Genomic DNA, 16067 nt, shown 5'->3' with positions numbered 1-16067 from the left:
GCTGAGAAGGGTTCTTAAAGCTCCTGTCACAAAGCTTGAGCAGCGCCTAGTGATAAGGAGGTATATGATTGTCACCCAAGAAGCTGGTCAGATCTCTGTTACAAGTTAAAACCGAGTAAGCAGAATGTGGCTACACAATGGGGCTCTCAGTTTCTGTCTTCCCAACAGCTAGTGTGAAGGTCCATGCAGAACACAATCACTGTTATACTTTTTGAAATTCTTTGTAAACTCTAATATTCTGTCAAGTTAATGGCACTTGAAGTGCCCTGTCAAAACAATTGTAGCCATGTTATGTGTAAAACCTATTAAATAAGCTGTGCAAACTTGTATTTTTCATTAAGTTTATTTTTGTTTGTTCTTATTTTTTTTTTTCCTGTGGATGAACTTGAAAATAATTTTGTTTCTTGATTAAGATGCTATGCATGAAGCTCCTGCATAATTTAAGACAATTGTTCTTTTAAATGGTTGTTAATTACACCCTCCTGGCATGGTTATTGTATTATTACTACACTTAGGAAAAATATGCCGTGCTATTTGGACTTGAAAATATTTCTGACATTTTAATGAACACACCACTTAGTTATATTTTACAGAGTTTTTCAGTGAACCACAAAGGATTAAAAAATGTCATTCAAGGGTTGTAGGTAATTAAACTGACTGAATATATGATACTTCATATGGAAATGAAAATTATGTATGAATTTTGTTGGGTTGGAAATGTGTTTTACTAAATGACTTTAGATTTGTTCATTTTAAGTACAAGGCAAAGGGAATCAAGGGGATACCTTGTTCTCACCTTAATTTGTTCCATTTGCTTCAGCCATTTTATCTTTCAATACCTGTTTTGATTTTTTCATTTTGGTCCTTGAATAAATTAAGGATTATTTTAAATTAATAAGTACCGACTTTGAGATGCTGTTAAATATACTCAGAATAATACGCCTGATGGGAGGCTGGTGCGAATCAGTCTCAAAAGAACTGATAGATCAGGATTCCAGGCAGATTTTAATGGAAATAAATTTTTGATAGATGTGGTTTTCAGATAAGAAAAGGAAAGATTTCTTATCATTTCCAAAATAATGATATTACTTCCTTATCTACACAGATGACCTTTTCCCACATTGCCATGGTCTTCTAAGTACCTCTGCTCTAATTATATCTTCCTATGTCTACAAATTTGATTATTGTTCTATTTCCATGGATCATTAAATTTTTGTATTCCATCAGAGAGCCCTGTGGTCAAGTTCCTGAAGGATCTCTGCTTGTTATTTTCTGTTTCCATCATGTGCATTTTATATTTACTATTAAAAGATTTGAATAATGACACATTCTCCGAGTGGCTGTAGGCTCAATTGTGATAAAACTCTCTGGAGAATTCTGTGAGCTTTCACATCTGGTGGAAAACTCCAATGAGAACATCTCTAATGAGGAATTCCTGGCACAAGAAATTACAGATTATCTATTTTTCAGAAGAAATGACAAGCTGGTGAATGCTTTTTTTTTTTTTAACATAAAAAGTCAATTTCCTTATTCAATAAGTGACAATTTCCTAACCAGTTTATTGTTTTATCTAAGGTAATTGATCAATATATTAGCTATTTTTGTCTCTAAAAAATCTTGACATAAAAATTGTTTCAAAATGTATATTACCAACATTCATCATTCATGCATTTATTTAAAGCATGCCATTTATTTCTTAATCTCATAATTCAAATATTTTAACTCACTTCATCAAACTTATAATGCTTTCTCTATTTGAAGAAAATAAAATTCTTAAAATTTATAAATTTTTTTTCAAAGTGGTTGCTTAAAGAGAAAAACTTTTATAATACAGTTTCATAAAAACAACATTTTCTAGCTATTGCTTTTGGTAAGAGATTAACCGTCTAAATTTGTGGAAAGAGAAAAAAAGATAATGGTAAGCATGTGTTTTGCAATCAAAGCTAAAATTTATTTATGAAGAATTACACACTATTGCACATAAATTATGTACTTCCATTTTTAAAAAGTGATGATTTCTCATCTCAGACTGCCCTAAATTTCAAGTTGGACCAATAAAATGTTCTCTTCTGCATCTGAATTTTTTCCCAGGGGAAGTTACTAAGAAATTATAATTAAGTTCAGATTCTTTACCAGTTCTTGATTTGAACACTGTTATTCTTAGAAAGTTAGGAACAAAAAGAAATACCTTGCATTGGTCATAAATAGACTAAGAAATGCTTCAATAAACACAAGAAAATGTCAGTTATTTGATACCACACAAATTTATTCTCTCTCAAAGTACAGGCCCCAACTGGGTGAGCAGGACCCACACTCACGCTGATCCAGGCTCCATGTAGCAACTACACCGTATGCTCCAGGTGGTCTCCTTTGTCACTGCTGCAGAAAAGGAGAGCCCCTGTGGAGCAAACCTGGGAAATTGTACCTCCTCGGACAAGCACTGGCACGTGTCACTTCTGCTCAAAGTTCATTGGCAAGAACTAGTGACACGGGACTGCTTCACTGAAAGGATGCCAGGAAATGTGTGGGTGGGCGAAGGAGGGGATAAAATATTCGGCCAACATCACTGACCCTGCCATCACTGACACCCTGGCTGTCATAATTATAAACACAAATCCAAGTCCTTCTGGGGAAAGTGGTACATTATAAAATAATTGAAAACTAGAGAACAAATTGTTTTCCTCTTAAAATTCCTTTCCTCTTTCCCCTTTCCACCAAACTATTGTTTCGTATAAATGGCCTGAAAAATTAAGAAAATAGAAAAAAAGTTATTTCTAGAAATGACATATCAATTTGCTGTTTTAGTTTCTGATGTGGGTGGCAACTGCTTGATAAAATATGCTCTTCATTTTTCATGCTTTCTTTCCTTTTTTTTTTTTTTCTTTTTCTCCATGATGTGGATTTAACAGAGTACAGAGCTGGGTTTGAAATAGGGACTGCTTGAAATTATGATAAAATTTACATAAATATGTGTGGAAGGTTGAAGAGCCAATTAAATACAAAGGCCAGGCAAAGAGGAAAGAGAAGTACAAGGAAGGCAGATTCTGTCTCGTGTATTAGTTTGATGTCACTGCTGTAACAAAATAGCACAACCCTGGTGGCTTAAAAAAAAACCAGATACTTATTCTCTCACAGTTCTGGGGACTAGATGTCCAAAGTCAGTATCATTGGGTCAAAATCAAGATGTTGGTAGGGCTGTGCTTCCTCTGGATGTGCTGGGAGTGGTGGGCAGAATACTGCCCTGTCTGTTCCAGCTTCTGGTAGCTGCCAACGTTCCTTGACTGATGAATGTATCACTCAGTCTTCAAGTCCAGCACCTTCAAATCATTGTCAGCTCCATCTTTACATCACCTTCTCATCTGTATACATACCAAATCTCCCTCTGCCTTACTCTTGTAAGGACACTTGTAATGGCACTTAAACTCCACCCAGATCATCCAAGATCATCTCCCCATTTAAAGATTTATAATTTAATCACATCTGAAGCGATACTTTTTAAAGTAAGGAAACATTCACAAGTTCCAGGCATTAGGACCTGATAGCTTTGGGAGGCATTGTTCAGCCTACTACGTCTTGGGAAAGCTTTCTTTTATTCATGCCCTAAACCTAAAGAAATCTGGATAAACAGAGGGAGATCCAAAGAGAGAATGTCTTTAAATTAAATGATCTAGGAATAATGCTGGCAGAGCTGGCTTTATGCCTGGGGACTCTGCGATTTTCTTTGCAGTATCGTCAGTTCAGGGGCAGTGAGAACTCTACCTAACCAAAGGTATTAACCCCTTCCTACGCTTGTGGCTTTCCTCAGAGTCACTCCAGGTGGAAAGGAAGCAAAAGGAGAGTACCACTGTATGGAACGTGAGTACTGAAAGTAACTGATGGAGAAGGTGAAATTTATTTATTACTGGATTCATTATTTTCTCCATGATGAGTAGTTTGAGTTCATTGGGTTTCCAGACAAAAAGGAAAGAGAGAGGTATGGAAGTCAGGGCAGAGCTTAAACACCATCTTTTTTTCAGTAAAAACCTTTAAAAAGGACACACTTATTATTAATGTACTGAACCTACAAAGGGATGTTTTGTTTATATTCATGTTTAGATAAGGAAGCAGCAAGACCTGGCCTTGTAACCCTCTACCTTTACGCGCTATGTCCTCTCCCAAGCAATCTCTTGAGGTCCTGTTGTTTCAGTGACCATCTGTGCGCTGCTGGATGTTGATTCTGTACCTCCAGCTTTATCATCTGTGAAGATTTAGATGCCATCTCTCTACCTAATTGTCCACTGGTCACAGCAAGTAGCATGTGTTCCACAGGTACCTCGAACATCAGGGCTCTTCTTCCCATTCATTCCAGCCTGAATCTCACCACTTTAAAATCAATGCTTGTTCTTTCACCTCTAAGTTCAAGCTTCACTGGGCAACCAGTCTTCTTTCCCATCACTCACCACCTTCTTTATTGGGCAAATAAATATTGTTATTTGGATAAAAGAATCTGTTATCATGTACAACTGGACTCTAGAAAAGCCACATCCTGCTGTGACTCTATCATTTCTAATTCCTTAGTAGCACCTGCATCCTTCTCGAACCACTCCCCAAACTCTGGACACAGCTTTTGAATTCCAGCGAATAGAATGAAATCTCTACCTAAGGAAATTAACTCAAATTATGACTCATATTAAAAAAAAAACAAACCAAAAACCAGGGATAGGGAGAGTGTCTGGAGAGTAAAAAAAAAAAAAAAAAAAAAAAAAGATGTGATGATTGATGGAGTAGGTGTTGTACATGTAATAGGCTGGGCTGCTCTCTGACCCCAGATGCAGAGGACACGAGTGCGCCTGGTCTGTAGATGGTGGTCCTCCACACGTTGTGAGATGGTTTTGCCACCAAAGAATTTCTGAGAATTAACAACAAACTCTGCAACTCCTACAAGTCAAGATTTCATAATATCTCTTCCCTGATGTCAAGATGCCCTGCTCTAAATCTTAATATTTCTTCTCCATCATCATTGTAACTTTTGGCCAAATAGAAGACATACTTCCATATTATCTCCACTCCTTGCCAGCTCAGGATCTTGGGGCAGCCCAGTCTAATACACTTACATAATGCATTACACCAATTCAATGAATTACTTTATTTTTTGACTTTTTTGTTTCAAATGGTAGGAACCCCACTCTAAATACTTAGGTAAATTGGAAACTTGAAAGTCTAAAACTGGAGTTTCAGAAATACCCACTGTTACTCTTGGGCATTTGCTTCTGGGGAGAGAGATTTCCAGGGCTCACTTTACTTCTCATGTCTGCATCTCTCTTACTCCGGACTATCTTCTGTTTTATGAGAAGGAACAAAGAACTGTTATGTCTCTTGAACTTAGAAGTTCAGACCACCAGGAAGGAAATGCTTTGCACTCATTTGCTTAGGAAATCCGAGGAAAGACTTCAGTGTGGCAGTTTGGGTCAAGTGCCACCTTTGGATCTGCCAACACTGGCTGCAGGGCAGAGTCCTCACACAGGGAAACGCCCTCACTACTGGCTCACCCTTTGTACGGGGTCATTCCCAGAGGACGGGGGGATCTTCCTAGAAAGGTAATCCTCTGTTTTATATCTACCTCCATTTTTATTACCAAACACTATAAAAATGCCTCTAAAATAGCTGGTCACCTCAAACACATTCCTGCCGCTCCCGCTTTGCATAATATCAACCCTTCCTAGTTTCCAGTTTCCCCCATCAGGCCTTACTCTGCATTTGAATTTGTGTTCTCTCTGCCTGGAATGAGCTCTCTCCTCCAAGCCCCCTTAACATGAAAAAGTTTGACTTAAGCCTCACGTGTTGGCTTACCTGTCCTGTTCTTCCAGAAGTCCCCTGGGCATCCACCCCCAGACCATGCACTGTGCTTTGTAAGTTGTCCCATGGCACCTCTACTGCCCCCATCACAGTATGTTTAACAGTCTCCCCACCACGAGTGCATGTGGGTTCAGGGCAGCAAGCATGTTTCGCTGCCGGCTAATACAATGCCAGCATCAGACAGATGTGTAACAAAATACTAACTTGTTTTCTAAATAATGCTTTCTTGTTATGTACCCTTGCTGTACCCTATGCTTCACGTTTCCTAAACAGAGTTATTAATAGAACCTACTAACAGGGTCACTGTGTGAGCAAAACAAGAAGATACATGCAGAAGCGTTTGAGCAGTACCTGACCCCGTTACAGTGGGTAACAGGAAAGTCTCTGGTCACACTTTGAGAATATTTCATGACCTATATCAATATGGAAGGGGCAGGGAATTCCAGGAATTGGGCCCTGCCCACTGTTTGATCTTTTATGGTCAGCCTAGGAATTGTCATAGCACCCGTGAGTGCGCCACAAGGCTCTAGGTCTACTGGAAGTCGAATCTTCTGCCATCTTGGTTCTAACCAGTTGGTCCCGTCCTCAGCTACTGTGTTGTTCCTTCAATGGTTGTGCCCTGCCCGCTTCCCTCCTATCTCAGGATGACTGGAAGAATGATAATGCCACCAACGTTAGGAAAAGAAAACAGAAGAAAGAAATTTCACTCCTTTGTGGAAAAAGCTGGCTGCATACCCTGAGCAAAGACATTTATTCCTGTGTGATTTATTGTTTGACCCTTTCTTTTTCTTCTGCCTCTGATTTGCAAACTTTCAGAGAACACTTAATTCTTCTAAAAATCCTCCCTGCAAGACACTGTCAAACAGCCTTTTTATGATAGTCTATAAGTGCACTCAGCTCAGGAAAATCCGCTACTTTAATTGAATAAGTAAACTTCCATCACTAATGACTGTATCCCAAATAAAGAAATCAAGCTTAAAACATACTAAATGTACCGGTAGGAAAGATGGTAAATCATTAAAGAATTTTTATTCAGATTATTTTCCAGAAATATTTCCAATACAAAAAAAGTCATTATATTAATTTCTTTTCTACCTCTCTCAATACTGTCCTCATTCACATACTCCTTTATTCATGGAGGAAAAAATGTATTGAATGCATCTTATGTGCAGGGCACCAGGCAAGACACTAGTCTCATTCATATCGAATTCTGGATCCCAATTCAGGTTATAATTTTGTTGCCCACAGATCATTTCCATAACCTAGAAGATTGTAGGAAGGTGAATTTGCCCTTCAACAAACCTGCAGCTAAATTCTCCTATTCGCTCTATTGTTGAAATGGCCCCATCATTCAGTGCAGACTGCATTGCAAGATTATGAATCTGATAGCACAATAGAATACATTTAACAACAAGCTTAAATAATACTGCAGAAGGAGAAAAAATGAGGTTGGTAAAAGAATATTGTCTATCTGATACTCAGACTTTCCACATAGCTTGATTCTGATATTTCTGGTGCAACAAGACGAAAGATTGGTATGGTTTTCCTGTGTAAAATGACAGCCCCCAAGAAATAAATTTTCATGGATCATATTCATATTTGAACAAAATTTTTCTCATTCCCTGCAATTGTTATTCTCTGTACTACAGGCTATAAAGGGATTTTCATCTGCTTTATCTTCTTGGCTTTTCCTGCTGTTTTTTAATTAACATTTAAAGAATTAAATGAACCGGGGATGCTGGGGTTACACCAGAATGAGAAAAGATCAGGCCACCGAGTCCACTGAGGTGTAATGGGTCACAGGCTGATTTTGGAATTATCATTCACAATGGTTTTTTTTTCCCAGTCTGAAGACTAAACATTAATGCATTTAAAACTATGCAGATTACAGAGATCAGAGTTCCCGGTCAGCTTCACAGAGTAACACTCTCTGGGAAAAGACATGCTTTTAAAAGTATTTTGAGGCTATTTTATGCGTCATCCCTGTCAGTTTTGGCTGTTTATGAATAATAAAAGTTTCGGTTTCTCACTTAGTTTAAGAATATATGGTTCTACTTAAAATGGCTGTTTTGGGAATTTAAACAGATGCATTCATATTTATAACACTAAAATCTATGAAGAACATGATGTAGCACTGAATATGCTTTCGCTACTTAGAACATTTAGTTCAGTAAAAATACAACATAAATAGCTGGTGGACAGTGTTTACCTGGAATGAGAGCAATCAGATGGGGTACTGGTAGGGCCGCCCGCGACGGAGACAACTTTGACCAGCAGGGGGCGCCGTGGGTCCCTGACCGCCCAGACCTCCACCCGTAGGATTTGCCATTGTTTCTGCTTTGTGCTCCTCCTTTTTTTTTTCTAAAATTAAACTATGATTGCTGTACAATATCATATAAATTATAGGTATACAATATAGTGATTCACAATTTTTAAAGGTTATATTCCATTTATAGTTATTATGAAATATTGGCTATATTCCCTGTGTTGTACAATATATCCTTGTAGCTTATTTTATATCTAATAGATGTCCCTCTGAACCCCTGATCCCTCCATTGCCCCTTCCCCTTTCCTCTCCCCGCTGGTAACCACTGGTTTATTCTCTGTATCGTGAATCTGCTGCTTTTTTGTTATAGCCACTAGTTTGTTGTGTTTTTTAGATTGCACATTAATGACATCATACAGTATTTGGCTTTCTCTGTCTGACTTATGTCACTAAGCGTAATGCCCTCCAAGTCCATCCATGTTGCTGCAAATGGTGCTTTGTCCCCTTTTGGACCTGTGTCCACAGGCTGCCTCTGCCTGTGGCCTGGAAGAGATGGGGGTGGTGGGGAGATACTGGTGGAGATGGACTCTGGGCTGCAGCAGAAACACACGTCCAAGGTCAGAAATCTGCCATTGCCAGCCACAGGCTGTGCGTGGTCCCCGCCATCCTTCCTGTGCCCTGACACCCTCCTGCAAGGCTGGGGCAGGTGCTGGGAAATGAAAAACTCAACCAGAGAAAATTCTTCATAAAATTAAAAAATGATCAAAACACTCCCTTTCTTCCAAATATTATGTTTTGAAGTCAAATTAATTCATATACGTAACAAGAGATGAATTTCATCTTACAGTTACTTATTCCTGCAGTGAAGAACCATATGCACATTGGAAATCAATATAGTTAGGAAAAAAGCCCCAATTTTGTTAATTTCAAAATTTTTTAATCAAAAGAGGAAGTATAGAACTAGAAGAGGAGGAATAGGCAGTTTAGGTTGGCAAGTCGACTCTGAGCACATTCAGAATGGCTTTCCAAAACTGGCTGTGACGCCATGAACTGAGAAGATGTTGGAAACATCTTTAAGCAGGTTGTAAGGATAAAAAGAATTATTGTCAAGTTCTTAGCACATTGAAAGTATGAATATAGTTGTTATTGTTACTTTATTATTGTTTATTATTATTACCTATGCTGTCTGCAGTTATGGTATCTATAAGACAGGAGTACAGAATTAAGCTTCAGAAATGTCATGGCCATGTTTCCCACCCGTGGAGAAGGTCGTCGTACAGTGAAAATAACGAAGGCAACATAAAAACAAGCTGAGATAAAAGACCAGAAGATTCACATTCATGATTTCAGTGTTCCTTATACCTACTTGAATCCCAGAACCTTTTGCAATTTAATTGATTAATCTTTTTCTTGTGATCGAGTTTAATTGGCTCATATTTCTATCATTTGCAGCCAAACAAGTTCACATGAAGAGCGACTGAATGGGTTTAAGTGCAAGAAATTAAAAGTTGCTACACAGACACAGTTGGTAGAGCCTGACAGGAAGCAAATTATCTTTTCTAACACCATGAGTTGAGAACAAATTGAGAGAAGCACATGTTTTTGAAAGACAGAGAAACAAACATTACTTATATTACTAAAGAAAATCAAAATTGATTAGATATGCATGGACTTTCTAATTCTAGACCTAAGAACTAAATTTTCCATTGGTCATAGTCAGGGCTGAGAAATCACAAGGTCTCTGAAAAGTCAGCCTTTGTAACTTAATGTATGAAGAAGCAAAAAAAGTTTGTTTCATAGTAGCCTGTCTGGCTCAAAAAGAAAATCCAGAGGGAAGCTTCTGTCTCTGCCCAGGGGGTAGATAGAGTGAAATATTCAAACAAAAGCCAACATTATTATTTCAACTGAATTGCCACGTGAGGCCATGATGTATAGTGGTGGTCCCTAAAAATCAAAGATCTCCTTGAAGCTATAGCACATAATGGGAAGGTTTTGGAATAGGACAGAATTTGTATCTTACTCCTTCACTTCTTAAATGAACCATTTAACTTTTCTAGTATGAATCTATGAATCTTGAAAATGGAGAATGATATTGTCTACCTTCATGTGATTACTGTGAAATTTGTATGAAATAAGAGTGAAATATTAGATCTTCTATTTCCTAAAAAGTTTTAAGTATCTATAATTTTTAATTCAGTAGCAGTTATCAAAATTTTACTTGACATGTTAGGTACACTTTATATAGGAAATGTCATCATACATATTTGTCTTAAATCAGATTATATCAGATGCCAAGCCATTAGATTTTGCAGGTGGTGACACTCAATCTGTCATTATTGGGGCTCCCTTCTAGCCCCCAAGTTTGTGTGAAGATCTCCCATGGTGACATACCTATTACTCAAGACTGATTACTTGAGATTGGAGGCTCTGTCACTTGTTCATATCTCCTGATCTTAGCTGAGGCTCAGGATTTCCATACCTAGAGCTTAAACAACCTCGGTGCTTCATGCAAGCTTCTCCTCACCAGAAGAGCTGCCATCAAACTGGGTCACTGAAAAGGTAAGTAATCTAGTGAACCCCAACTCTAGAAGAATTACGGAATCTCTCACTTCCTGAATGCCTTAGCCTCTCACCCTCTATTTTAGCATCTTCCCACAAAGATACAGGAAAACTGAAATGCAAAAGCCAGGTTGAAAGGTTTTTGATCAGCAACTTTGCCTTTTAGCATTCAGCAAAAAGTTTCTTACAGAGGAGTTCCATGTGTTTCACTCAACTCTAGAGAAGAAAGAAGGATATATGGTTGAAAAATAAAACAGAAACAAAGTAGAAATTAGTATGTTCATAAATCATCCTGACATGGCAATACTTTATTTTTTTCTATAGATTTAAAAATGTAATCCTCACGTGCAGTCTGATTTATAGAAGATGAGTTATTACCGTTTCCCTTTTTTGCTACTTTGTTCCTCTTTGAATAGAAACTCCATTAAGAAAAAATCATATTTTAAATACTTTTGTTTTATATTTGTTTCAAAGTGTATAGTAAGAAAATATATACTTACCAAAATTCAATACAATTTAAAAAGTTTCATCCTGATTTTTAGAATGACTTCAATATAGTGTATTCCAAAGCACTATAAAATGGAAATCATTTTTAGTGAGGTGACAAAAAACTCATAATATCTAGCTTCTAAAATTATTTCTAAACCAGTTATTTTTCCTTGAAAGGGGATGCTGACATGTCCTGGGATAAAAAAAGAACTCTATTTTTTTTTTAATATGTTTTAATCCTTAACTATTTAAGCTGTTCTGAGAGAGCAAGATAAATTTTAAACTAGCCAAAAGTGAAAAACAAAACAACGACAAAAACCTCTAATATCGGCTGAAACAGAAGGTTCTAATTCATTGGAACTTATTTATTTTATGCTTGAGAGAGCTTTTGAGCTGCACGAAGCTCGGTATTAATACATGGGCAAGCGCAAGACAGACAGGGCAGATGTTGCCTTCACCAAAACTCTCTGGAATTGGAGAGCAGCTGTGTGGTTGGAGATGACCATTCTGCCACACAATTCATGCAAGGACCAAAATAGATGCTACTCTGTTCAAAAATACGTATGAGAAAGAAAGAAACTTAAGGAGAAAAAAGCTAAATTGCATTGTGAGACCTGGCTAAAATCAAATTATATCCCCCTAACAATGGAGTAGTCAATCATAATATATGAGAATTAGGGTTTTCCCCAGGCAGTAAACCCTAAATTCCCAGAGTCAATTGAAATGTAAATCACCTAGCCATCATTTTAAATCTAATATATCTTCATTAATCTAAAAGTATAGCTAGCCAATGCAGGGTCCATCTCAATCATAATTCAGAATTGTGCTATTAATTCACAAATGACTTCTAAATTCTCAGCTGTCAAGAAAATTAAGACCCTGACAGCTCTAATATTCAGTATGGTGGGCGGCACACTGTTATGGAAAGAGACCGACAGAACCAGATTCTCTCAACAGCATTGGTTACTAGTGAAGTTTTGGGGGGTAATTTTTTTCTAAATTTCATGACCCTCAATTCTCCCAATTCTAAAATTGGAATATCTATACTTGTCATCTCCTCTTCTTTCCTGAACTCACAGTTATGGGTCTTTCATTTCTATCACTCCACTGAGAGAACTCTTGCCCAAGTCACAGATAACCTTTGTGATACTAAATCTGACGATCAGGGCTCCAGCCATATCTCACTTCATTGCCAGAAACATTTCAGAGTGAAACTCAATTAACTTGACTTCCTGGGGCACGATTATTTTTTTTTTATGGAACTCTTATTTCATTGGCTATTCTTTCTCAGGCTCCTTTTCAAATTATCTTCTTAATTTTAAAATAAAACATGCAAAGAATCTTAAAGTTGAATGTTGAAATATGTGTTGCTTTATATTTTGAAAACATGCAAAGGATCTGAGAATTTTATTGCTTGCATTTTAATTATTAGCTTGCTACAGTTATGTGTGTGTGTATATGTATGCGCGCACGTGTGTGTATGTATATATATATATGTATGTATGTGTGTATATATATATATATATATATATATATATATATATAGGCAGAAGACATGTGAATCCTGGGTCAGAGACAAAAGATAATTCATTACTCACAACAATAGCAGTAGCCAGAGTAACATTGTTGTATCAGTTACTCTAGACTCTATTCCCCCAAGGGTGACGTGATGGAAGGTAGCTGCTACTGTCTGTACACAAAATAGAGGGTGTCACAGGAGAGGAATACTGATATTTGGAAGCCACAATCTTATATTATAAGAGGCTGTTGGCAAATCTGTCCATCTTTCTGTCTGGAGAAGGACATTATCTTTATGACTCTGTAATGTAAGCACATATGCAAGCCTTGAGGGAGATCATGGCTGGAATGTTTCTGTCATCCTGGGATATAAGAAAATCTATTTGGGGAAAAGAGAAGAGAGAGAGAGAGATTAATCTTTTGCAAGGGAGACATCTCTATCTTCCCTGAAGGCTTGCTTATACAAACATACTTGAAAATGCCATTTGGAGCAAATGAGTAGTTAATGCCTACGTATGTGAAACTGATGGAAATTGTCTCCCAATATATAAACGTATTTCATTTTTAAATGATGAAACTGTGTTGTCTGCTTACCCTGATCTGGCTTTGCCATTAAAATTAATGTCATTTCTGATGAGTTTCTGATTTCTTGTTGGACTATTCCACAGTAATATCCACATTTCTCTTAGCAATATTTTCTTTTAAAGTAGTTACAAAGAATTGAAACCTATATAGTGAATATTCAAACACGGAAAACCACCAGTGGACATTATTAGGTAGATTTTGAATAATGTAACATTTATATCTCTTAGCAAGTTTAATAACATTATGCGAAATTACTTGCTGAAATTGCCAATTTAAAGACATATTATACTCACCAATTTTATTAAATCTTAGAACACCACTCATAGGGTTTTCAAAAAGTACACTATGCACTTAAACCTGTTAGAAGTTATTTTCTTTGTAAGGATGATTCATTGTTAGCAGCAGAAAGGACTACAAAATCACACATAAAACATGGCAACTGCTATAAGCATAGTGACTGCTTCTCTCTTACATGCTTTTGACCCAGTTTATGCAAATGTTGGCTTTAAAGCTCATGGTCATGTTTTAGTGTATTCCATTTTTTTCTCTCTATTCGATATGACTGGATTTATTCAAGTTTTGTTTCCATGTTGATTGGAAAGCTTTAATGTTTGCAGATTATAATACTTTTTTTCATATTTCTCTAATTTCTCAACTGATTTTTCTTAATTTTTGAATCTGAAAAATTCAGATTCAGGGAAAAACATACGTCCTAAGGATTACTGAAAAAGAATTCCTATGTAAAGTGCTACCTGACTCTAAGGATGGAAAGTGTTCTCTTACGTCTTCTTCTAGAAGTCATATAGTATTATAATTTGAAATTAGGCTTATAATCCATTTTTTTAAGTAACAAATTTATTTTATTTTTTCATTTTTTATAAATTTTTACTTTTTACTGAAGTACAGTTGATTTACAATGCATCAGGTGTACAGCAAAGTGATTCAGTTATACATATATATGTATTCTTTTTTTTAGATTTTTTTAAAATTATAACTTATAACATAGTTCCTGTGCTATATAGTAGGTTCTTGCTCTTTATCTGTTTTGTATATAGTAGTGAGTATCTGTTAATCACGAATTCCAAATTTATTCCTCCCCCCTCTTTCCCTTTTGGTAACCGTAAGTTTGTTTTCTATATCTGTGAGTCTGTGTCTGTTTCTGTTTTGTAAATAAATCCATTTGTATCATATTTTTTAGATTCCACATGTAAATGATATCATATGATATTTGTTTTTATCTGTCTGACTTACTTCACTTAGTATGATAACCTCTAGGTCCATCCATGTTTCTGCAAATGGTTTTATTTCATTCTTTTTTATGGCTGAGTAATATTCCATTTGTGTGTGTGTGTGTGTGTGTGTGTGTGTGTGTGTGTGTGTATACACACCCCATCTTCTTTATCCAGTCATCTGTTGATGGACATTTAGGTTGCTTCCATGTCTTGGCTATTGGATATAGTGCTGCTATGAACATTGGGGTGCATGTGTCTTTTCGAGTTAGTTTTTTCTGAGTATATACCTGAGAGTGGGATTTCTGGATCATATGATAACTCTATTTTTAGATTTTTAAGAACCTTCATACCATTCTCCATTTTGGCTGCACCAATTTACATTCCTACCAACAGTATAGGAAGGTTCTCTTTTCTCAGCACCCTCTCTAGCATCTATTATTTGTAGACTTTTTTGATAGTGGCCATTCTGACTGGTGTAAGGTAATACCTTATTGTGGTTCTGATTTGCATTTCTCTAATAATTAACAATTTTGAGCATTTTTTCATGTACCTATTGGCCATCTGTGTGTCTTCTTTGGAGAAAGTCTATTTAGATCTTCTGCTCATTTTTTGATTTTTTTTTTTTTGATATTGAGTTGTATGAACTATTTGTATATTTTGGGAATTAATCTGTTGTCCGTATCATAGTTTGCAAATATTTTCTCCCATTCCATACATTGTCTTTTCATTTTGTTTATGGTTTTCTTTTCTGTGCAAAAGATTTTTTTTCTTTTGTTTCCATTACTGTAGGCAATGAATCCAAAAAAATATTGCTATAATTTATGTCAGACTGTCCTGCCTACATTTTCCTCTAGAAGTTTGATAGTACCCATTTTTACATTTGGGTTTTTAATTCATTTTGAGTTAATTTTTGTATATGGTGTTAGAGAACGCTCCAGTTTCATTCTTTTTCATGTAACTGCACTTACTAAAGAGACTGTCTTTTCTTCATTTTATATTCTTGCCTCCTTTGTTGTAGATTAATTGACCATAAGTGAATGGGTTTATTTCTGGGCTTTCTGCCCTGTTCCACTGATCTATGTGTCTGTTTTTGTACCAGTCCCATGCTCTTTTGATCACTGTAGCTTTGTACTATAGTCTGTAGGCAGGGAGTGTGATTCCTCCAGCTCTGTTCTTTCTCGAGATTGTTTTGGCTATGCAGAGTCTTTTGTGTTTATATACAAATGTTTAATTTTTTTGTTCTAGTTCTGTGAAAAATGCCATTGGTAATTTGATAGGGATTGCACTGAATCTGTCGATTGCATTAGACAGTATGGTCATTTTTAACAATATTGATTCTTCCAGTCCAAACACTCTATCTTTGCATCTATCTGTGGCATCTTTAATTTCTTTCATCAGTGTCTTATAGTTATCAGAGTACAGGTCTTTTGCCTCCTTAGTTAGGTTTATTCCTAGGTATTTTATTCTTTTTGGTGCGATGGTAAATGGGATTGTTTCCTTAATTTCTTTTTCTGATATTTCATTGTTAGTGTATAGACATGCAACAGATTTATGTATATTAATTTTACATCCTGCAACTTTAC

The sequence above is a fragment of the Camelus bactrianus genome, chromosome 23 (genome assembly GCF_048773025.1).
Source record: "Camelus bactrianus isolate YW-2024 breed Bactrian camel chromosome 23, ASM4877302v1, whole genome shotgun sequence".
Lineage (NCBI taxonomy): Eukaryota > Metazoa > Chordata > Mammalia > Artiodactyla > Camelidae > Camelus > Camelus bactrianus.
Note: the sequence above shows the minus strand (reverse complement) of the source record.